Source organism: Amblyomma mixtum, chromosome 2 (genome assembly GCF_055824585.1).
Source record: "Amblyomma mixtum isolate Tamu chromosome 2, ASM5582458v1, whole genome shotgun sequence".
Taxonomy (NCBI): domain Eukaryota; kingdom Metazoa; phylum Arthropoda; class Arachnida; order Ixodida; family Ixodidae; genus Amblyomma; species Amblyomma mixtum.
Genome location: NC_143013.1, coordinates 134,180,061 through 134,201,536, shown reverse-complemented (window position 1 = coordinate 134,201,536; position 21,476 = coordinate 134,180,061). Strand labels below are relative to the sequence as shown.

At 48.8% G+C, this 21,476-nt stretch overlaps 1 long non-coding RNA gene across 6 annotated transcripts in view; it reads left to right on the top strand.

Moving 5' to 3' along the window:
• The window catches only part of LOC149360964 (uncharacterized), a 92,683-nt gene that overhangs the window by 11,790 nt on the left and 59,417 nt on the right, over positions 1 to 21,476 (top strand). The window contains exon 3 of one of the 6 annotated variants that reach the window (XR_016288891.1): positions 10,014 to 11,803. The exons of the other annotated variants lie outside the window; for them this stretch is intronic. This is a non-coding gene — a long non-coding RNA (uncharacterized LOC149360964). Of the gene's footprint in view, positions 1 to 10,013; positions 11,804 to 21,476 lie in introns of those variants that run through there. 6 annotated transcript variants of the gene reach the window in all.

Genomic DNA, 21,476 nt, shown 5'->3' with positions numbered 1-21,476 from the left:
AATCCGCGCTTGCTTGAGCGGCAGCTGAAGCTTGATTATTTCAGTATGCATAGTCTCTAGCTGTTGCGCGTACATGTGCGGCAGTCCTGTAGCATGGATAAAGCCTATCAGCAACTGGATGGACTGTAAGGCACTTCGTGAAGACATTGGAGCTGGCGTGGTAGTGTCACTGGCATCGTTGTCAATGCTGCCGTCATCGTCGTCACTATTTTCACCATCGCTCAATGCCGCTTTTTGTCGCAGTAGCTGCTCCTTGGCAATGGCCTCATCAGTGAATTCCTCACACGATGCAGCAGCGTTGTCAGCGTTCAAAAAGTCGTCTAAGAGCGCTCCGCCGGCGTTGTCGGAAGTGGAAACATGATTCCAGAGTGCACCCACATCGGCAGTTTCGGGGAGCAAGTCATCTGTCCCTTCTTAGACAGCACAGTCGTGATGCACGAAGCCTGCTTTTCTAAAGCAGTTCTTGATTGTGGACTGCTTCACTTCGTACCACGCACCATACGCAAACTGCACCGCTTTAATCAAGCTCACCTTCAGATGAGGAGGCCTGGAAGCATCCTTTGGCGATCCCGAGCGGTCTATTTTTAGGATCAGCCATTCGATCATGCGACGTCTGTAGAGAGCCTTGAAATTAGCAATTATGCCTGCGTCCATGGGCTGCAGACCTGCCGTGGTTTTCGGGAGCATGTAGAGTAACCCAACAGACGTGAGCTTCACGCTGTTGCTGTGTGCAGTGCAATTGTTGAGGAGTAGTGTCCTCTTCTTTTGTTCTATTTTGCCGTCAAACTCAAGCAGCCATTCCTGAAACAGGTCGCAAGTCATCCACGCTTTCTTGTTATTCCGATAGCGGACTGGAATGTGTTGGTTCCTGAAGCAGTAGGGCCTCTTGGATTTCCCAGTCACAAACGGCTTGAGACGCTCGCTACCGTCCATGCTGGCGCACAAAAACACAGTCACTCGGACCTTGCTGTGCTTCCCACCGATGCACGGGCCCCTTTGAAAGTGTGCGTCCTTGAAGGCAGCATATTGTAGAACAGCGCTGTCTCGTCCCCATTGAAAATATTCTTTTCTTCGTAGTACTCCAACAGCTCGGGCAGTTTTGTCGCCAGCCACTCGTCTTTCGACGACACGTCCAGCGAGGCACCCTCCCCGACCATGTTTTTATAAACGATGCCATGGCGATCTTTGAATCTCTGGATCCATCCTCTGCCGGGCTCGAAGTTTTCATGTCCCAGAAGCAAAGCGAATTTCTTCGCCTTTGCAGAAAGAATCGGTCCTGTGATTGGAACATTCTGGTTGTGAGCGTTCAGGGACCTGTGGTAGAGACGCTCTTCGACATTGCTGTACAAAGGGTCTCTAACCCTCTTTCGCTGGTTGCCACGGCCGCTGGAGCCGGCCTTCTCGAGGACATCTATAGCCTTGATTACTGTCGAAATCGTCGACTGCGAAAGCCCATATTTTTTAGTGAGGCTTCCTACCTTGAAGCCCTGCCGGAAATCCTGGTGAATCTGGTACTTTACCTCAAGAGAGATCGCCTTCTGCTTAGTCGGCGCCATCTTCCACATACAATCGTGCGATAGTGGCGATAGCAATACGGCCGCACCCTTCGCGCGGTGGCGGCCAACGGTCTGGCGGCCAAGCAAGCGCTCCCCTTCTCCCTGTATCGGTGACCGCTAAAACTGTACGGTGCACGCCAGCCAGTCTGGCAACGTGCTCGGGCACTTCCGGTGAGCGGGCAATAAACGTCAGTTGTTTCATGGCTACCGCACGTGTCGGTCTCTTGTATACATGGTGTCAGAAGTGACCAGTTCCCGCGCCAAAAAATGACAGAGCTTCCGCCTCCAGAGCCGTTACGTTTCGGGGATAATGTGGTGGACAACTGGACTCGATTCAAGCAACGGGTAGAGCTCTACTTCATCGCCACTGAGTCAACAGAACCAGGAAGACAACGCAGCAACGCCCAGAAAGCCGCCATTTTGCTTCACCTCGCCGGTCAAGAGGCAATAGATGTTTACAACACCTTCGATCTTACCGCTGAAGACAAGAAGGACTACGACAAGCTAGTGCAAGCTTTTGAAGCTTACTGCCTACCGCAGAGCAATGAGACGTTCGAGCGCTACGTGTTCCGGAACCGCACGCAAGCCGAAGGTGAGCCGTTCGAGCATTTCTATCGAGACCTGCAACTGAAATCGAAGACCTGCAATTTTGACACCCTTCGGGAATCGATGCTGCGTGACCAAATAGTGTACGGCACATCTAGTAGGACGCTGAGGGAAAAGCTTCTAGCCAAAAAGGACTTGACACTCACCGCAGCCGTCGACTGGGCAAAGGTTGAGGAAACCGCTGCCGCACAAAGCAAAGTGTGGAGTGAAGACAAAAGCGTCGACGCAGTGGGTGAAGAGAAAAACAAGCATCAGCAGCACAGGAACGACGCGCTGGGTTGCGGCAAAGGGAGACACCAAGAAAAGAAATGCGGCTACTGCAACCGCTCGCATAGGCCTCGCGAGTGTCCAGCATATGGGAAAAAATGTGCTAGGTGCGGAAGGCAGAATCATTTCGCAGTTTGCTGCAGAGCAAGAGCAGCGGATGTTAACGAGGTTGCCGAGCGGCCGGACGACGACGACGGCTTTACCGTGCTGCACGTATCTACAGCATGCAAGAAAGCGAGCGCTGCTGATGCGCGCGACTGGGAGGTAGCGACTCGTATTTCGGGACGGGAAGTGCGGCTGAAAGTCGACACCGGCGCGCAGGCCAACCTGCTGCCGCGCGGCTTGTTTGAAGCCCTGGGAGCCAAGCAGCAGCCAGAGCCAGCCAGGGCCGTACTACGCAGCTACGGCGGGAATGAAATCGTGCACATGGGAAAGGTATGCCTCCCGGTTCGGATTGGCGCCGACACTCGACTAGTGGAATTCTTTGTTGTGAAGAAGGGCCGTCAGGCGATCTGGGGACTGCAGGCTTGTGAGCAGTTCGGTCTTGTCAACAGAATCAGAGCAGTAAAAAAAGATGAGGCTTTGTCCGAGTGCGTTCACCGGCAGTATCCCAAGTTGTTCACGGGCATCGGAAAACTGAAGCGGGAATACAGCATGACTCTTCAAGATGGCGCCCGTCCAGTCGCCGAGCCAGCGCGGCGGGTACCTCACGCAATTCGATCGCAGCTGAAAGAGGAGCTTGATCGCCTGGAGGCTGCAGGCATCATTGCCAAGGTGTGAGAGCCATCTGACTGGGTAAGCCCACTTGTTATTGCTCGAAAGAAGAACGGCCAACTTCGCGTTTGCATGGACCCCAAAAAAGTGAACGAGGCTTTGAAGAGGGAACATTTTCAGCTTCCGCGCAGGGAAGAGATCGAAAGTGAACTGGCAGGAGCGAAATATTTCAGCACGCTTGACGCCAATAGTGGATTCCACCAAATCCCGCTTGATGACATGTCCTCGAGAATTTGCACATTTAGCAGTCCATTTGGTCGTTACCGGTTCCTAAGGCTGCCTTTTGGTATTTCATCGGCTCCAGAGATATTTCAAAGGACAATGACAGAGATTTTCGACGGACTACCAGGGGTACGCATCTACATCGATGACATTTTAGTTTGGGATGCCTCATGGGAAGAGCACCAGGAAAGACTGTACAGAGCCTTGGAAACGGCCAGTGCTGCTGGCCTAACTCTTAATTGGGACAAATGTAGGTTCGGAGTGAAACAGATCGACTTCCTTGGAGACAGAATAAGTGAACAAGGCATCAAACCAAACCCAGAACTGGTAGAGTGCCTAGCCCATTGCCAGAAGCCAGCTACGAAAAAGGAAGTCCAGAGGCTGCTTGGAGCAGTCAACTATTTCAGCAAGTACTTGCCGAACTTAGCAAGTCAGACAGAATCACTTCGTGGTCTGTTGCGGGAGGACTCTGTCTTTGAATGGACTAGAGCGCACGACATCGAGTGGGCCCGTCTAAACGAAATGCTCACGCAAGCTCCTGTACTTGCTATATTTGATCCATCTTTACCTACAAAGCTGTCCACTGACGCATCCGCCTTTGCATTGGGTGCAGCCCTTTCCCAGCAACATGGTAGCGACTGGCGGCCTGTGGGCTATGCGTCAAGGGTCCTGACAGAGACACAGCGCAGATACGCACAGATTGAAAAGGAAGCCCTTGGAATAGTGTTTGGCTGCGAGAAGTTTAATGAGTTTGTCTTGGGCCGAAGAATCACTATAGAGACCGATCACAGTCCATTGATATCTATCTCGAAGAAAGTACTCGGAGACATCCCGCCTCGACTTCAAAGGCTCTTCCTGCGACTGCTGAAATGCGACTACAGTGAACTCTCACTTGAGTGAACTTCAAGGGACCGAAGGAAATACAGTAAAACCCCGTTAATTCGGATTTCGCGGGACCGGAAGAAATGTCCGAATTATCGAGAGGACCAGAAAAAAACAACAAAGTGCCCCACATCAACATACCTTTATTTTTTGAAAAAATCTGTTATCGTTGACTGCCTTATGCGGGAAACTTTCATCGCTACGACGACTTTGCGCACTTCTGCCAAATGATGCAGTGCGCGCACGCTGTCTGCAGAACCTGCACATATGTCTTCTAGAACACTTAGGGCATCAACAGCCTCCGTCATAGTGTGATGCGGCAGTTCATCATGCGTGTCGTCGTCATCGTCGGTACTCGGCTGCTCACTTCCTAAGGCTTCTTCCACGATTTCACTGTCGGTGAGATGGCCGGCAACGGCAACGTTGCTGTCGATAGCGACATAATCGCACAGCTCAACATTCGGCGGCAGAATGCTTTCGTAGTCGCTCTCTTCCTCGCGGCTGGCATCAGGTTCATCCACATCGATGGGACCGATGCTCTGAGTGAAGCCACTGTGTTTAAAGCAGTTTGCAATAACTGCAGGTGGTGTATTGCGCCACACGTGCACTAATATATGCACGGCGCTGAGAAGCGTGATATCGTACTTTCTACCTGCTTCTAAACACAACAACATGCGTTCGAGCACCTGCTTGCGGTACCGGGTCTTTACATATTGAATTATTCCCTGGTCCAAGGGTTGGAGGGAAGCTGTGGTGTTAGGCGGCAGAAAGAGCAGCTCGATGTTCTCCAGCCCTGACATGTTGTTGTGTGCACTACAATTGTCGATTACAAGCAGTACCTTGCGTTTTTTTGCACAAAAGCTGCGGTCTAGTTGGCGTAGCCAGGCTTGAAATATTTCAGATGTCATCCAAGCCTTTTTGTTGGATCGATAGTCCACAGGAAGCTGTTTTATATTTTTGAAGCACCGCGGTTTCTGTGATTTTCCAATAACCAGCAGCGGCAGCCGCTCCGTGCCGGTCATATTCGCAGCAAGCAAAACTGTCACCCTGTCCTTACTTCGCTTGCCGCCGACGCAAGGGTCTCCCTTAAAAGCAAGTGTCTTATCTGGCAGGGCCTTGTAGAACAGTGCCGTCTCATCGGCATTGAATACGTTGCAAGGCTCATAAGCAGCGAGGCGCCTCGGAAGCTCACTCCTCCAATCGTTCTCCACGCTTGCATCCACAGCACCTTTCTCGCCGCAGACGCTGCGGAAGACCAAATTATGCCTCTTCTTGAAGCGGTCAAACCACCCTTCTGATGCACTGAAACCTCCAATGTCCATCATTAGGGCGTATTTTTCTGCTTGTGCACAGATGAGGGGTCCGCTCAACGGCAGCTGCGAGTTTCGCGCGTCCGCAATCCATCGAAGCAGTGCTTCTTCCAGCTTCGGATGTGCTGCCGTTCGGAGTCTCTTCCGCTTGTCGGAGAACTGCTGCCCATCGTACGCTTGCAAAATTTGCGCTTCATTCTTGACGTACGAGCTCAGCGTGCTCCTCTTCACGTTAAATCTTGCCATGATGGCTTGTCGCGGAATTCCCTCCTTGACAGCCTTCAATATTTCAACTTTCTGTGCCAAGTCCTTCGCCACATACTTCGGCCGCTTCGCTGGGGCCTCGGTAGCCATCGCAGGAGCCGAGAAACGCAGCGTTATCGAGATTGTAGCGGAGAAAAACGCTGAGCACGCACACACCTCGCTCCACGGCGTTGCTCCACAAAGGGAAAAAAAATGGCGAGACGCAGCGGCGCGGCAGGGCAGGGCAACGACAACAAAAAGAAAAAAAAAACAAGAAAACCCATCCTTGGATTGGATTGGATTTGAGGCTTCTGCCTTGGCTGATGTCTACAGCGATGCGGATGGCGCCTCTACATTTCGGTTTCACACCAGCGCCGCTCTCGCTATCATCATCATCTCACCTCCGCTGCGCTCATGGCCTCCCTGTACGCATGCAACCTCCGCCGCCTGTCCGAATTAACCGAAGGACGGCCAAATTTCTCCAAATTAACGGGAGTTTTACGCCATAGAAAACCATATGTGGTTGACGGGACCAGATGGGCTGTCCGAATTATCCGATTTTCCGAATTAACGAGGGTCGAATTAACGAGGTTTTACTGTAGTTCACTTAACTGAAAGTTCACTAAACTGAATATTCACTAGACTAACATAAGACATGGCATACAGAGTCAAAAGTTTGAAGTGCAATTCATGGAGCATAAGACATGGCATCCATAGTGTCAAAAGTGTGAAATGGAATTTATACACAAGTGGAACCTCGATTATACGTCCCCCGGTCATGCGACGACCCGCATTTTACGACGAATTTGTGCAGTCCCGGCAAAACCCCCATAGAGACAATGCATTAAAAACCTCGGTTATACGACGCAAATTTTAGAAGGACCCCGCTTCGTACGACGTCTGGCTTGTACCGTCCGTCAAAAAAGGTCGTCAGCAAACGCAGGCCAGGATGTACCGTATTTTCGCGATTCTAAGCACCCCCCCTATTTTCGGGAAAAAATTTCTGAAAAAAAACTGCATACGAATCTAAGCACCCCCTTTTTTGCGCGGAAGAGAGCGTTGCCGAGGCCGCCAAGTGCACTTGCTCTCTTTTTCGTCGAGCCTGTGCAGTCGGAGTCCCGAGGAGGCCTGCGCGTTGTTGTGACTGAGAGAAGGATGAAAAGGAAATTGCACGGGCCTGCCTACTGGCTCGAGCCAAGCCACCACCGCCGCCAAGTGCAGATAGAGGAGAGTTAAAAGATCAGAGGAAAGATAAAGAGAAAAGATAAGACGCCCGTCGCAGCAACAAATGCGTCTGAAAAAACAGATAAGCGGGCGAGGCTGCGCTCACCGAAGCGAGGACAGCGGCGTCCACGGCGCTTTTTCTGTTGCTGCGTTCCGACACTACAAGACATATGGCGGCACAGAACTGTCTGCAGCTATTTTTCTTTTGAATGTTTCCTAAATAAAATGTTTTTTCTCGCGCCCGTTTCATCGAGATTTCGCCGCGAGAAGGGGCCCGGGAGGGGGGGGGGGGGGTCAGTTTAGATTTTTCGAATCTAAGCACCCCCTCTCACTTTGGGCATCGCGATCGTGAAAAAAAGGGGGTGCTTAGAATCGAGTAAGTACGGTAGGCACACTTTAGCCAGTCGATAACCGGTGCGCCTTAATCTTTCCACCTATCAAGAAAACCGCGCGAGCCGCTGCCCCGCTGTTCACGGCAGCCTCAACGGCCATTTTATCTTGTTTGTTGAAGACTAGCCCTCTGCCGGCAAAAGTGTGCTGCATTTGTGTTCCGAAAAAAAAAAAAAAGATGACGATGAAGTTCAGACGTTAAAAGATATCACGCTTGATTTTCGATTATACGACACCCGGATTATACGACGGTTTCGCGCGGTCCCCTGAACGTCGTATAATCGAGGTTCCACTATCAACTTATACAAGGTGCATAGCAGTTAAAACGCTTATTTTTTCACTTTGAAAAAAAATCAGTTATCTTCTTCTGTACTTGTACATTTAGAGCACAAGAAGTTACATAACTGTCGAAAGAGTCAATGTTTTTGTAAACTTCTTCTGGCACAGCTTGCTGCTGAGACACGAAGTCTCTGAACTTTGCGATGCACCCTACAACCTCAGCTAGAGTTACAGGGCTTGAAACTGGCTCTGCAGTTGCCTCCTCTTCATCGCACTCGTCTTCCTCTGGACGAACACTGGAAACAATCTCCAGATCAGTCTGTCCAGCACAGGTAATTAGTTCACTGTCACTTAGTGCATAGTCTTCAAACGAAGTACTATTGCTGTCGACCTCCAGCTGATGACAGATCTCTGTCCACATCGCGGAGTCTATCATCTCGTCGCGCTGTTCCTCAGGCTCGCATTCATTGCTCAGGGGGGAAAGGCCAGATTTCTGCCAGCAGTTTCTAATGGTAGCCGGAGTTACTGACCACCAGGAGCCTGTCACCATCTCGGCCGCCTGCCTGATGTTGATGGAAGCATTGCTGCCAATCCTCAGATTAATCAAAATCTGCTGAACCAGCCGCCGTCGGTACTCCACCTTCAAATTTTGAATGATGCCCAGGTCGAGCGGTTGAAGCACAGCCGTGCAGTTGGGCGGAAGGTATTCGATACGCACATTGCTGAAATGGACATCAACAAGGTGGGTTGAGCAATTGTCTACTATGAGAAGAATGTTTCTCTTTGCCTTCCTCATTTCTTCGTTCAGGCTCAGGAGCCATTCGCTGAATATATTCCTGGTCATCCACGCCTTTTGGTTGTTTTTATAGGTACATGGCAGTGAAGGGAGACCTTTAAAACATCGCGGTTTCGCGTATTTCCCTATTACTAGCGGCTTGAGCTTGTGGGTGCCACTGGCGTTGCAGCACAAGAGCACAGTAACTCTTACTTTTGATTGCTTTCCGCCTTTGCAGCTGTCGTCCTTGAATGCCAATGTTTTGTTTGGCAGAGTCTGATAAAACATACCAGTCTCATCCGCGTTGTACACGTCGTCAGGTGAATATCCGCTAATGACGTCGCATAGTTTTTCTTCCCTCCACGTTCTCGCTGCCTCTTGGTCGGCATCCTTGCTTTCGCCGCAGATCGTTTTCCACACGATCCCATGCCTATCCCGAAATCGCGTGAGCCATCCACTGCTTGCTTTGAAGCCGCGAATGTCCAGAAGTAGAGCAAATTCCTTCGCTTTGGCCTGTATCATCGGGCCGGACACTGGGATGCTTTGGGAGCGTAGGTCGCGAAGCCATACCGCAACGGCATCGTCCACTTCTTTGAAATACCCCGTGCACAGTCGTTTCCTGGCGGGATTCATTGAAGTTTCTCCTTCAAGCTTCGATTTTTGTTTAACTATAGTTGACAACGTCGACGGTGCGATTCCATACTCCTTTGCAACGTCCACTTGCCTTTGACCCTTGTCAAGGCGCTGAAGGATTTCCAACTTGTCCGACAGAGGCAACCGCTTCCGTTTCGTCGCACTCATCTCGAAAGTGGGCACGCGAATTGCCGTTTTTACTTAAAACTGAAGGGTGAACGGAGCCGATGAAAAACACACACCACGTGGGTCGTTTGTGTGGACACGTGGAAGCGACGAGACCGGAAAGAAAAAGCGACGTTCACGACTAGGCGTAGGCGATCGGAAAAGAACAGGCACACCACGTGATTTGTGGTGTGACACATTGCCGCGTTGCTCTGGCGGCGCTGTAAACGCCAGCGATGTTATTTTGTTTGTGGCCTCCGAGATCACTTGCGCGTTTCAGTACTGATCTCGGAGGCCATGCCTCGTTGCCGTTTTTTTTTTCCCGCATCGCCGCTTGCCCCATGGGCGCTGTAGCGCGAGCGACGTTACACTGCCGCAGGAGCGGCGGTTCGATGAGGGCGGGCATCGGTTGCGCCTGCAGTGCAGGGCTCAAAACTTCGTTGAACTGATCGGAAAAATAAGCCTGGGTCCTCTGAGCGTGTTCGTTAAACTGAAATATTCACTATTCCGAAATTCGTTTAAGTGAAACATTTGTGCATAGAATCTATAAGAAAACTGCCGGGGATTTTTAAAAAGTTCGTTATTCTGAAATATTCGATAAACCGGCGTTCGTACAGCTGAGAGTTTACTGTACCTGTTGCAATTTGTTCCTGGGAAGAAACTGGTTATTGCTGACACTCTTTCCAGGATGCAAGGGAAACGCTTGTCAGATAACTTCTCGACTTGGAAGTACACGCCATAAGTGTCTTGGAGGACCGGGTGAGCAAGAGAACAATGGACAAATTGAAAGATGCCACGGCTAGGGACCCGGAGCTGCAGCAAATCATGGCAAAACTGCAGGCGTCACAGTCTTTGAACGGGGAGTGGAAAACGCACACCAGTGAACTGTCAGTGGTTGAAGGCGTGTTGTTGAAAGGTACCAAAGTTGTCATTCCTTCCGAGCTTCGAAAGGAAATGCTTTGTTGGTTGCATCGAGGGCATCTGGGCATAGCGAAATGCACATCACGAGCACGCAGCCTCATGTACTGGCCCAGGATGGCAGCTGAAATAAGAGAAATGGCTGAGCGGTGTCCGACTTGTCAGATACATGCTTACAAACAGCCTGCTGAACCACTGCTGTTATGGGATACACCCAGTTGCCCCTGATACAGGGTGGGAGCTGACTTGTGCGAGCATGCTCGGAAGCATTACCTTGTTGTGTACGATGCCTACTCTAACTATCCGGAGGTGGAGGAGTTGAACGGCACCACAACTACTGAGGTCATAAACAAACTATCTCGGATATTTGCACGTTATGGCATCCCCCACGAGGTCTGCACTGATGGAGGTCCCCAATTCACAGCCAAGGAATTTAAAGACTGCAGTGATGTTTGACTTTGAACACATTATTTCCAGCCCTTATTATCCGAAATCGAATGGACTCGCGGAGAAAGGCGTACAAGTAATCAAGAGACTACTCAAGAAGGCAGGATCATCAAAGGAGGAGTTTTGGCTTGGCCTCCTCAACTATCGTGTGTCTCCGCTGGAAGACGGTGTCTCACCATCCAAGTATCTCATGGGTCGCGACAGCAGAACGCCGCTCCCCGACCCCTGCTCGGATTCAGCTCAGCAGCCCTCAAAACCTCGAAAACATAAGCAGGATACGAGCAAAGGACAGCAGCTCCCACCATTACAGCCTGGAGACAGAGTTCGGATTAGGTCTGGAAGCAAGTGGGGCACAAAAGCTATAGTTTTAGATCTTGTGGCCCCCCGATCATACAGAGTAATAACAGAGGGTGGAAGCAAATTTAGAAGGAACCGTCAAGACCTGCGAAAAACGAGAGAGGTTTGCAACTCAACATCACAACAGCTTCATCCTACAGCACGCAGCGCTGGAGACGTGGAAAGTCGTCCAGTGTTGCAGAGAGCGACAAGACCCCAACAGGCCCTCATGCGTGTTGACACTCCGTTATCGAATGCAAGATCAACAGCCCCAGCAAGGGAGCTGTGTACACCACATAGACTACTAAGACGGCCTACAGCATCCTCGCCAGCAGCAGGAGAAAGGGGTTCCGCAGAGTTCGTTCCTCTCACACCCCCTAGACCAGCTGGAGTGTTGGGTGCAACCGAACCAAGCGTGTCGCCCAAGCAACAAACGGGAGCAGCCAGCGATGCAACCTCGAGGGAGAGCAGCAGAGACTGCTACAGAACACACTACAACCTCTGGACCGACTAGAGTGGTTGATGCAGAACTAAGACGGTCCTCAAGACTCAGAAGGCCTCCCCGCCGGTTGGCCTACTAGAATTAAGGCGCCCCGTCCTGCACATCACCCGCTCCCTATTGTGAAGGACTTACTCTATAGTCATCTTCTATATGTTTAAAGAAAAGAGGATGTATCGGTGACCGCTAAAACTGTACGGTGCACGCCAGCCAGTCTGGCAACGTGCTCGGGCACTTCCGGTGAGCGGGCAATAAACGTCAGTTGTTTCATGGCTACCGCACGTGTCGGTCTCTTGTATACACTCCCCACATTCTCTCTCCAGCGATTGCGATGATGCCGGCGCGTACCTCCAAAGGCCGCACGCATCACCTCCTTGCGGATTTCTCCACAACGGTCTATTTGCGGTACTTTTCCCGTCATTCTCTTCAAATAATTTTATTTTTTTCACAAACATTCGTACAAAATTTCCTAGTAAATATTTTCCAGGTGGTCAAAATTCTATCGTATCCGATATATCGCCGATAATTGTATCGTTATATGTGGTATATTTTTACATAGGGGCCATGGGGAAATTGATAAATCTAAATAATTTGATCATTATAACCAGTATACAGGGGTGGAAGTGCTGCGCCAATTGCACCATGCTGTGCCAATTTGATCTCCTACGCCAAGCTGCGCCTAAACGGCAATTTACGCCCATTGCAAGTATACAGAGCCAAATTTAGCCAAGTGTTATTGTCGGCTGAGCAACACTGGGCGCTCGCGACGAAACGGACGCAACCGCATTCGCTCGTGGTGGTCGGGCGCAGCTGTCACAAAAGGCTTGTACAAGCATGAGTAAAAGTGCTGTTAACTATTATCTGGTAATATAGCTTGAGCGCAGCCGGTATTGTGAACTTACCTCACATAGCAAGCTGCAATTATTGTGCGGACGAGGTATCAGGTTCACTCGCGTAATTTGTGCACTTTTTTCACTAATTTAGGGCTCCAAAAAGAGGTGCGGAGATTTCGCAAACCCGTCCTAAAAAAAACTCCATAAAGGTCATAGCGCGTATATATGCAATACATTGTCGCGCGTACGTCGACCTCTCCTTGTTGGTTTGGCTGTGGCAATTTTCCAAATTTTAAAATCCACTGGTTGGCGGGCATTGATTCTTTTTTTTTTCCGGTCTTGACATGGTATATTCGAGATTCTGCTGCACTCTTTTGGTGGTTTTGGCGAACTGTCCCCATTATGTTGTTGCTTTCTTTTTTCTTTTTTTCTTAACTCAGAATTTAGTAACGGCTAATGTACTGCTACTGTTTGTGGTAGCTGCCACATGTCTATTTTTTTATGAACTCTAGCAAATATCTATAGAACAATTGCAGTCCTTTTAATTAATTCTGGCCTGTGGGATCCGTGATCAATATTTATGCAGTTTTTGGACTAGTTGCAAACAAAATTGCTCTCAGTCGCATTTAAATGTCGCCAGTCTGCTCCAAAAGTGCTCCAAAATATCCTGCAAATTGCTCCAAACCTGCTCCAAAATGGGACTTTTGCTGCTCCAAAGCTGCTCCGAAATAAGACCTTTGCTGCTCCAAAGCTGCTCCAAAATGAGACTTTTGCTGCTCCCGTGCCTGCTCCAAAAAGCTGGAGCCTGCTTCCACCCCTGAGTATATCGTTATATCTGGTATCGTTATAAGTGGACTACACTGTACAGTCCTTTGAAAGCTCCAATAAAGAGTGTGCACAGAGAGTCTGAAAGCATTCAGCGTTTCTTTGGCGAGCACACCAGTGTCAGGCTTGTAGAATTCTCGTACATCGAGCCACGTAATGAAGGCATCGAGGAATGTACATCTGTTAGGCACGACCCCCAACTTCTGCATTCTGTGAAGTTCTTTTTTTCCTTTGGGCAAGAGAGGAACTGGCACTCGTCGAGGCACGGCTACAGCATAAGGTGTAGCATTTGGCTGGAGTGTCACTTTGTATGCGTCTTCATTTCACCTAGCCCAGTGCACAACGAGCGGAATTCTGCTCTAGCCTCGGGTAGCTCACCATTTTGAGCAGGCGTTTGTTGAATGTTTGCATCCACAGCATCCAGGTGTGCTAGGACATCTAAAGCACTTATGGCGGGTCGTCCCAGCAATGCCGTGTGCAGACCTTCCACTACAAAAACTCTGACGAGTTGATTTGTTTCGCCAAGCAATGGTAGCATTGAACATTCCTCTTGACTTGATCGGCGTTCTGCCTGGTCCGAAGAGTCTCTTGTCTGGCAGTTTAAGCTTCTCCATGCGGCTGTCCACATACTCTGAGGATGGGATGACAGTAGCATCTGCTCCAGTATCGACCTTAAACTGGACGGGACTTCCATCAACAAATGCTGTGATGAACCAAGGTTCCTGACCATCGATATTGTTGATCTCCCCAAGGAATACTTCCTCTGTATTAGCGGTGCCTTTCTTTGCAGTGGTATCTCCTCGTGCAGGCCGTCTCGATGACTGCTGGCGTGCAGACGAACACACTGTTGCAAAGTGACCGGTTTTTCCACAGTTATTGCACACTTTCCCCGATGCCGGCACTGTTTCTTGAAGTGCTCTTGCGCACTGCCGCACCATTTGCACACGTTTTGGCCGGTTTCCTGTCCGCCTGAAGGCTTGGCTGCTTTCCGTGGCGCGTACTTATACTTTGGTCGTCCTTTCAGGCGTCGCAGCTCCTCAACTGTAGCGTTTTGTTCAGCCGTATCGCGCAACTCGTTCTGCTGCCTCTTCACAACCTCTGAGTTTCGTGCCATTTTTGTCGCAGACTGCAGAGTAAGCTTGGGATCGAGTTGCATCCTCTCGCTAAGTCCAACGTCCAAAAGTCCTACTACGAGGCGGTCACGAATGAGCTCATCCTTGAGTTCGCCGTATTCGCACGTCTCGGCAAATTTGTGTAAGTCTGTAATGAACGCCTCGACCGACTCACTGCTTTGCTGAACCCGACATTCGAACCTTGCCCTCTCGTAAATTATGTTCGTGCAAGGTATGAAATGCTCCTCAAACTTCCTTTTAACAGTAGCATAGTTCGCCATTTGAGCGCCTGTCAACTTCAGTGACGCTAAAATATCTTCAGCTTCCTTCCCCTTCGCGTACAAGAAGGTGTTTACTTGCGTTGTTTTGTCACGGAGGTGCAGTGAAGATACGAGTCGGTAGCGTTCCCACCTTGCAATCCAGCGTTTCCTATCCGCTGGGTCGTGGAAGGCCAGCTTTTCGGGAAGCTCGATGGCGAAGGGGTTGAAGAAGTTCCCGCCATTTTCATGCTGCGCTGCGGCGGCCCTTTGTGTGGCGTCTTCTCCTCTCTCGTCAGGCATGCTGAAGGCTGATTGATGCGTGGTTGCTCACCACTCGGTTGTCTTCCGTGTTCACTTCACCGTTGACACACCGCTGCCACCGTGTCGTATTACCGAGGGAATGACGACCCTTGTTAACAGCACACACACATTTATTGCAATGCCGTAGCTCCAACCATGGTGCCGGCCACTGGGCAACTGCCCGCTCTCGTTCCCCGCCACTCTGTGCGTTCACCCCAGTCCCCACACGGGGTGGTGGCGCCATCTCTCGCGCCCGCACTCAACCACTATACACGACACGGAGAATATTGTCACTCGAAGGGAATATATTTACATAAACTTTACAAATGACTGAACCGAGGCAGCGGCAACAGCGAAGCTTGTAGTCATAGTTGATACAGCGGACATTAGGGCTAACAGAACAAATACTTTCTTTCAGCACACTTGTCAATGCTTCCTGGGACCATTCACACGCATGACATTCTTGGTGAAACAAATAAAGTTTGAGACAAATTGAAACTAAAGAATCAATGAAAGCATTCTTACCTTGGTGTATGAAGTTGGCATGAAATTCTTCCTCTGAACGGCATGCAACCACTTCTTGAAGGTGTCTTAGTCCTTCGGAAAAGAAAATACCTGAACTTTCTTCTCAACATTATAGTTGCTGGAACAACCCGGCACGCAACACTTGTTAGGCATTTGAGCCTTACCATGGATAAGCGCGCACAAATGGCGATGGTGAGTGATTCGGTCGACCACAAACGTTCACATGGCAGCCGGCGGCGGAGCACCACAGGCACCCACGGCGAGGCGTGGCGGTGGAGAGGGGCACGGCTGCAGCGAAGTGACGTCAGATTTTTTGGGTGCAGGCCTGGAAGTTATAGGACACGTTGCCTGAGGTGAGCAGCTTCATAATGTTTAGCCACACTACAGTTAGGCCTTTATGCTCTGTGTTATGTGCACAACTGAACTTCTGCACATACAGGCTATAAATTATAATGTTAATTACTTCATACTATAGTAGACTCGCGATAATTCAAACTGATAATTCGTACTTTCGGTTAATTCAAACAAAAATCAAATTTTTGGTTGATTCGCCATGTTTTCAATGTATTTAAGGCCGCTTAATTCAAACACCGCAATTCGGTTAATTCGTACTTTTTGCTTGTTCATACCGGAAAATTATCGGCTATCGTTGCCGCCACTGGTGAAAAATCTGAGTTCTTATATCACTTCAGCAGTGGAAAATGTGAAAATAAGCGTACTATGACATTAAAAAGACAAAAAAGCAAAGAAGAGCCTAGCAAACAAACGTTAAAAACGAAACAAAAACCTCCCGAAGGGCGCATTGCTGCTCAAATTTCTGTGGCTTGCTAGCCAGTTCAGTGGAGGAAATTCGAAATAAAACAACTCACTCTCAAAACTTGTGTAAAAAAACAACTGTCCACCTGCGCTTGTCAAAACGCTCAAAACTGCGGCCACTGACGTAAAAACAAAGAGCAGGAGAAAACAAAAAAGGGTGTGAAAGGGACGCGAGTAGCATCGGCCGATTCCGAATCACGTGACCGCCCGTGCTTTTCTTTCCCTCGTCGGTTGCCCACGTCGGTAGCACCATGTCTCCGCGAGGGAAGTATCGGACGCTCTCTGTAAAAGAAAAATTGGCAGCCATAGAAGAAGTTGAGGCTGGAGTGAAGAAGACTTCTGTGGCATTGAAATATGGGATCACCAAAAGTATGTTGACAACGATTGTGAAAGTGAAAGACAAGCTGTGAAACAACGCAAGCCGTTTCGCTCCGGAGAGAAAAAGGCTTAGGGAGGCGGCGCATCCGGAGCTTGAGAAGGCGGTTCTCCTTTGGCTTAAGCGCGCTCGGAGCTGTAATCTACCTGTAAGTGGACCGATCTTGCGAGAGAAGGCCGAACAACTGTCTCTGCGCTTTGGAATTGAAGATTTCAAGTGTAGTGACGGATGGGTTTCGAGATTCAAGGAGCGACATGGCCTCACTTTCAAAACAGTAAGTGGAGAAGCTGCAGCAATGAGGCGGTTACTACCGACTGGCAGCAGACGCGTCTTCAGAGCCTACTTCTTGAATACTCCCCAGCTGACATTTATAATGCTGACGAAATGGGACTTTTCTTCAAGTGCCAGCCTCAGCAAACATTGTGTCGCAAGGGGGAGCGTTGCACCGGCGGAAAGCTGAGCAAGGAGCGACTCACTGTCATGGTTTGTGCCAATATGGATGGTAGCCACAAGCCTGAACTTTTCGTTGTGGGCAATTCAAAATGTCCGAGGGGCTTCAAAGGCATCCGAACTCTACCTGTTTCCTATGCAGCAAATACATGTGCGTGGATGACGCAATCTTTGTTTGAAGATTGGCTGCGGAAACTTGACGTGCTATTCAAGCGCGATAAAAGATAAGTGCTGATGATTGTTGATAATTGTCCCGCTCACGGTGACGTGGAGGGGCTGGAGGCAATTCGTCTTGAATTCCTCCCTCCAAACACAACTGCTGTCCTGCAGCCCCTGGATCAAGGGGTAATCAAATGTCTGAAGATGAACTACAGGAAGCTACTCCTTAAGAGGATGCTAATATGCATGGACAGTTCCATGTCGTACAGCGTAACACTGCTGTCTTCTGTGGGAATGCTAGCTGACGCATGGAGTGCAGCAACGTCAGCAACGATACGGAACTGCTTCCAGCATGCCTTCCGCATACCAGGCCACAGCAGTGATACTTTGCCTGACTGCGCTCGAAATGAAGACTGCCTCCAAATGGACAGCGAGGATGCAAGGCTAGTGCTTTCTGCACTCCAAGCACACAACGTAGCTGCTGACCTCGGTGAATTTGCGGCTGCTGACGACAACGTCTGCGTGTGCAGAGAAGACACTCTGGATGACTTGGTAGCTGAGGTGCTGCCAGCACACTACAGCAGTGAAAGTGAAGAGGAATCAGAAGAGCAATCCTCTGTGACAGCAGCACAGGCCTTCCACCACATTGCCGAGGTCCGCAAATTTCTCACTGCACCAGAAAATGCTCAAAAAGAACTGGCTGCTATTACTGGAGTAGAGAACTTTGTTCTTAATGTACATGTAAAGAAGAAGCAATCAACAATTCATGATTTCTTCAAACCGTCTAGTCAGCCATAGATTTCCAATAAACTTGTTCTGGATCCTTCACCTCTGCTGTTTTTATTGTGTAATTAAAGTAGAAATGCTTAAAATATGATTTAAGTGGATAAATAATTATAATGTGCACTGTAATCTTGATCGGAGTCATATATATGAGAACTTCCGATAATTCAAATTTTCTGATAATTCAAACAAAATCCTGGGGTCCCTTTGAGTTTGAATTAATGAAAGTCTACTGTATGTGTACTTACCTTGAGATTTTTAAAAAGTTTGGGGTCAATTGTGCGTTGCTCCAGTCCGATTGCTGCATGTGGAAAACAAGGGGCACAATATGACCAAGGAGGTGGCTCCAACTGGTTTGAAAAGTAGGGAAGTTGTTTTTCCACATCAACCTAGTATACGCTCCCCCCTTATGTAATACCCCGACAGGGGCCTTTAAGGGACAATAAATGATGATGATGATGAAAAAAGTGGTGCCAACGGTTCTAAATTCTACCTCTGTGGGGCGCTGAAAAAATTCTTGAAAAGTTGGTCATCTGAGGTAGCTACTGTGCTGGAAAGAGTATGTTACTTGAAGGTACATTAGAGAAGTTTCTGAGCTTGTCTTTCTACCGCAGGAACTTGACCTGCACGTTCCAAGCATTCTTAGAAACTTTGAATTACTGTCCCGTGCAGCCGATTCCCTTATTAAAACTTGTTAACCTTTTAAGCGCCGCACTATGAAGCAGTAGTTAAAAAACTGAAATTGATGTTGATAATTTCCATTGGCCTTCTAAATTAACTATGAAAAAAAAATACAGCCGCATTCATAAAGACTTAGTAGGTTTTTTTGCATGTTCCATTTTTGGAACATTGGCGTTTCCCATATGAAAAACACAAAATTTGTCTGGAACAACTTTTATTGGCTGTTAAATCGGTATTGCTTACTCATGTTAACAGAAGAATAAATATTAGCGTCATACAAGGCCTTTCAAAAGTATAAATGTTTATAACAAAGCTTGCGAAAATTTTTTTTCATCCTACTTGCTGTAGGTCAGTGAACACTTCACAAGCCATGGTATGCTGCAAAGCACTTCGTGTGCAGGCGCTTTTTGCACTGCTGACACTGGTTCGTGGTATTTTTTTGGCACTCTGCACACCTCCCCTGAGTTACTGAGATGATGTAGTGGCCATCAGTTATTCTATCCTCCCGTCTCGGATGAACCCGAGGTCCAGGCCGCACAGTGATTCTCTGCTTGAGGTGCAGCAAAGACATGACGACGTCCCGCCGAAATGCTATGTGCGTCATGGCGGCATCAGTTCCTTTGTGAAGCTCGCAGTGAAGGAGCCATCCTGCGACGACAGCCATGTTCAGACCATTGCTGAAAAGGTTCCACCACCATTTTTTGCTTCGAAGTCTTGGGCGATAACTTCCGAGGAGGCGGTCGAGAACATCTACTCCCCCCATGCCCTCATTGTATTTCTTGATCAAATATGGTTGAGGAATGTCTACCTTTTTTTTCGCGCGTCGTGAGAAGTGTTTTGCCGTTCCAAGAGGCTCATGGCCGAGGTGGTTTGAAGAAACTGTGACGACTGCGTTGTCGTTCCACCTGCATGTGTAGACCACCCCGTCACACTTGTAGTAGAAAGAACCTCTTTCCTCTCTTCCCACGTCTTTCAAGCTCTTCAGTGGACAACCGCCGGTTCTTGTATCTCGTACAGTCCCCGTCGCTCGAATCCCCTGGTCAGCCAGTTTTGTCAGGAGACCGTGCGAAGTGAAAAAGTTGTCAAAGTACACTTCGTGCTGTTCTGGAGCAGGCAGGACCGATGCCATATTGCTAACAACCCTCAGCCTGAGAGGTGCCTTCTCGTCCTTCTCGTTTCTCCCGCAATATATTTCCATTGCATAGGGGTAGCCATTCGAAGAGCACATCATCCATATCTTATACCCAAATCGAATAGGTTTACCGCGAATCAACATTTTGCACGAGTGGTGGCCATAATAGGGCACCATTGACTCGTCGATGCTGAGGCTTTCGTGGAACACTCCAAACTGGAGGAAACATTTGGAGATTTCGTCGTAAAATGGCTGAATCTTGCCCATCTTCTCGCCTGCTTTCAACTGAGTGTTGTCCACGACATGAAAAAACCTTTTCAGCTGCCGGAACCTATTGCGGGCCATCACTGTCGCGACTAAAGGCACACGAAGGTCTTCTGCGGTGCTCCAATACGAGTCCTCAGATGGAACGGAGTGATATCCGCTCAAAAGTAAGAGACCGAAAAACTGACCTATGTCCGCTCCTGTGACGTCCACCTCCTCCCCCTTTTGGAGTGCGTACCTTGCAGTCAGTTCAGCCAGTGAACCAAGATATTCTGGAGAAATAATTTTACTGGACAGCATAAATGGGCTCATGTCGGCTAGCTCAGCAAATGCCTCTAGCAACAACACGGGGTTCTCTCTGGGAAGTGTTTTGTCAAACGTAGCACGGTCACCCCATACTGCGCTAAGAGAGCGCTTTGGAGTTTTCGTTTTTCCAGCCTTGTTTGTAGACTTGCGCCCTTTTCCAGCAGTCGATTGGCTCCGCGCTGGTTTCTTTCGTCGTGGCTCAGGATTCGAACATGCAGTAGGAGAATCAACTTCTTCATCGCAGCACTGCATAACTTCAACGTGCCCGCAAACATCATCGGGAACAACTTCAGAAAAGTCATTTTCGTTCACGTGCTCCTCGTCAGTAATATTGCCATCTTCATCAGGCGGCAATTGGCATATAGACGCACCTTCGCGTTCGTCATCGGGAAGGCTGAAGAAAAGTTCAATTGCAGCCTCCAGTGTGAGGAAGCGTTGTGCCATGACCTACAAAGAGAGTTATTGCGTTGAGAAGTATAGTACTACAATATAAAACCAGCCGCGACGTCGTTTTCTACTTACATTCACGAGGAGTGAAGCAGCTATGCGCTGCACTTGAATGCTGCTCCAGCCACGTGCCACGCAAAAGCGCAGTCAAAATAATGCCAGGGAAAGATAGTCTTCACGTTTGTGCCAAACGACACCTAGAGGGCACCATCAACATGCCGAAAAACAAGAAAAACGCGGCGAAATGCATGCGCGAGTCTGCGCTGCTTTTGACACCGTAAAACGCCAATGTTCCAAAAATGGAACATTCGTATAAATCTCTAAAAACTGAGAACTAGTGTGTCTTTATTATTTATTATTTTTTTGCCCAGTAATACCTAAGTATGTGGCGATATTTTGGTTCTGCTTTGCTCATTGCAACATTACATTTTTCCTGCGAAATAATTCAACAAACGTATAGCGCTGAAGGAACGCAAAATATGCCTGTTTGTGAGCATTTATCCAAAGCTTCTTAATAGGTTGATAATAAAAATTAAAATTGCTATGTTTTCTAGAAGTATCAGTGAGTATGCGAAATCAAAAAGAAAAAGCTGCGATAGATGGGGAAGGAAATAAAAAATCAGGTTTCGTATGTTCCACTTTTGGAACATTGGCAAGTAAAAGGTTAAACATCCCGGCTCC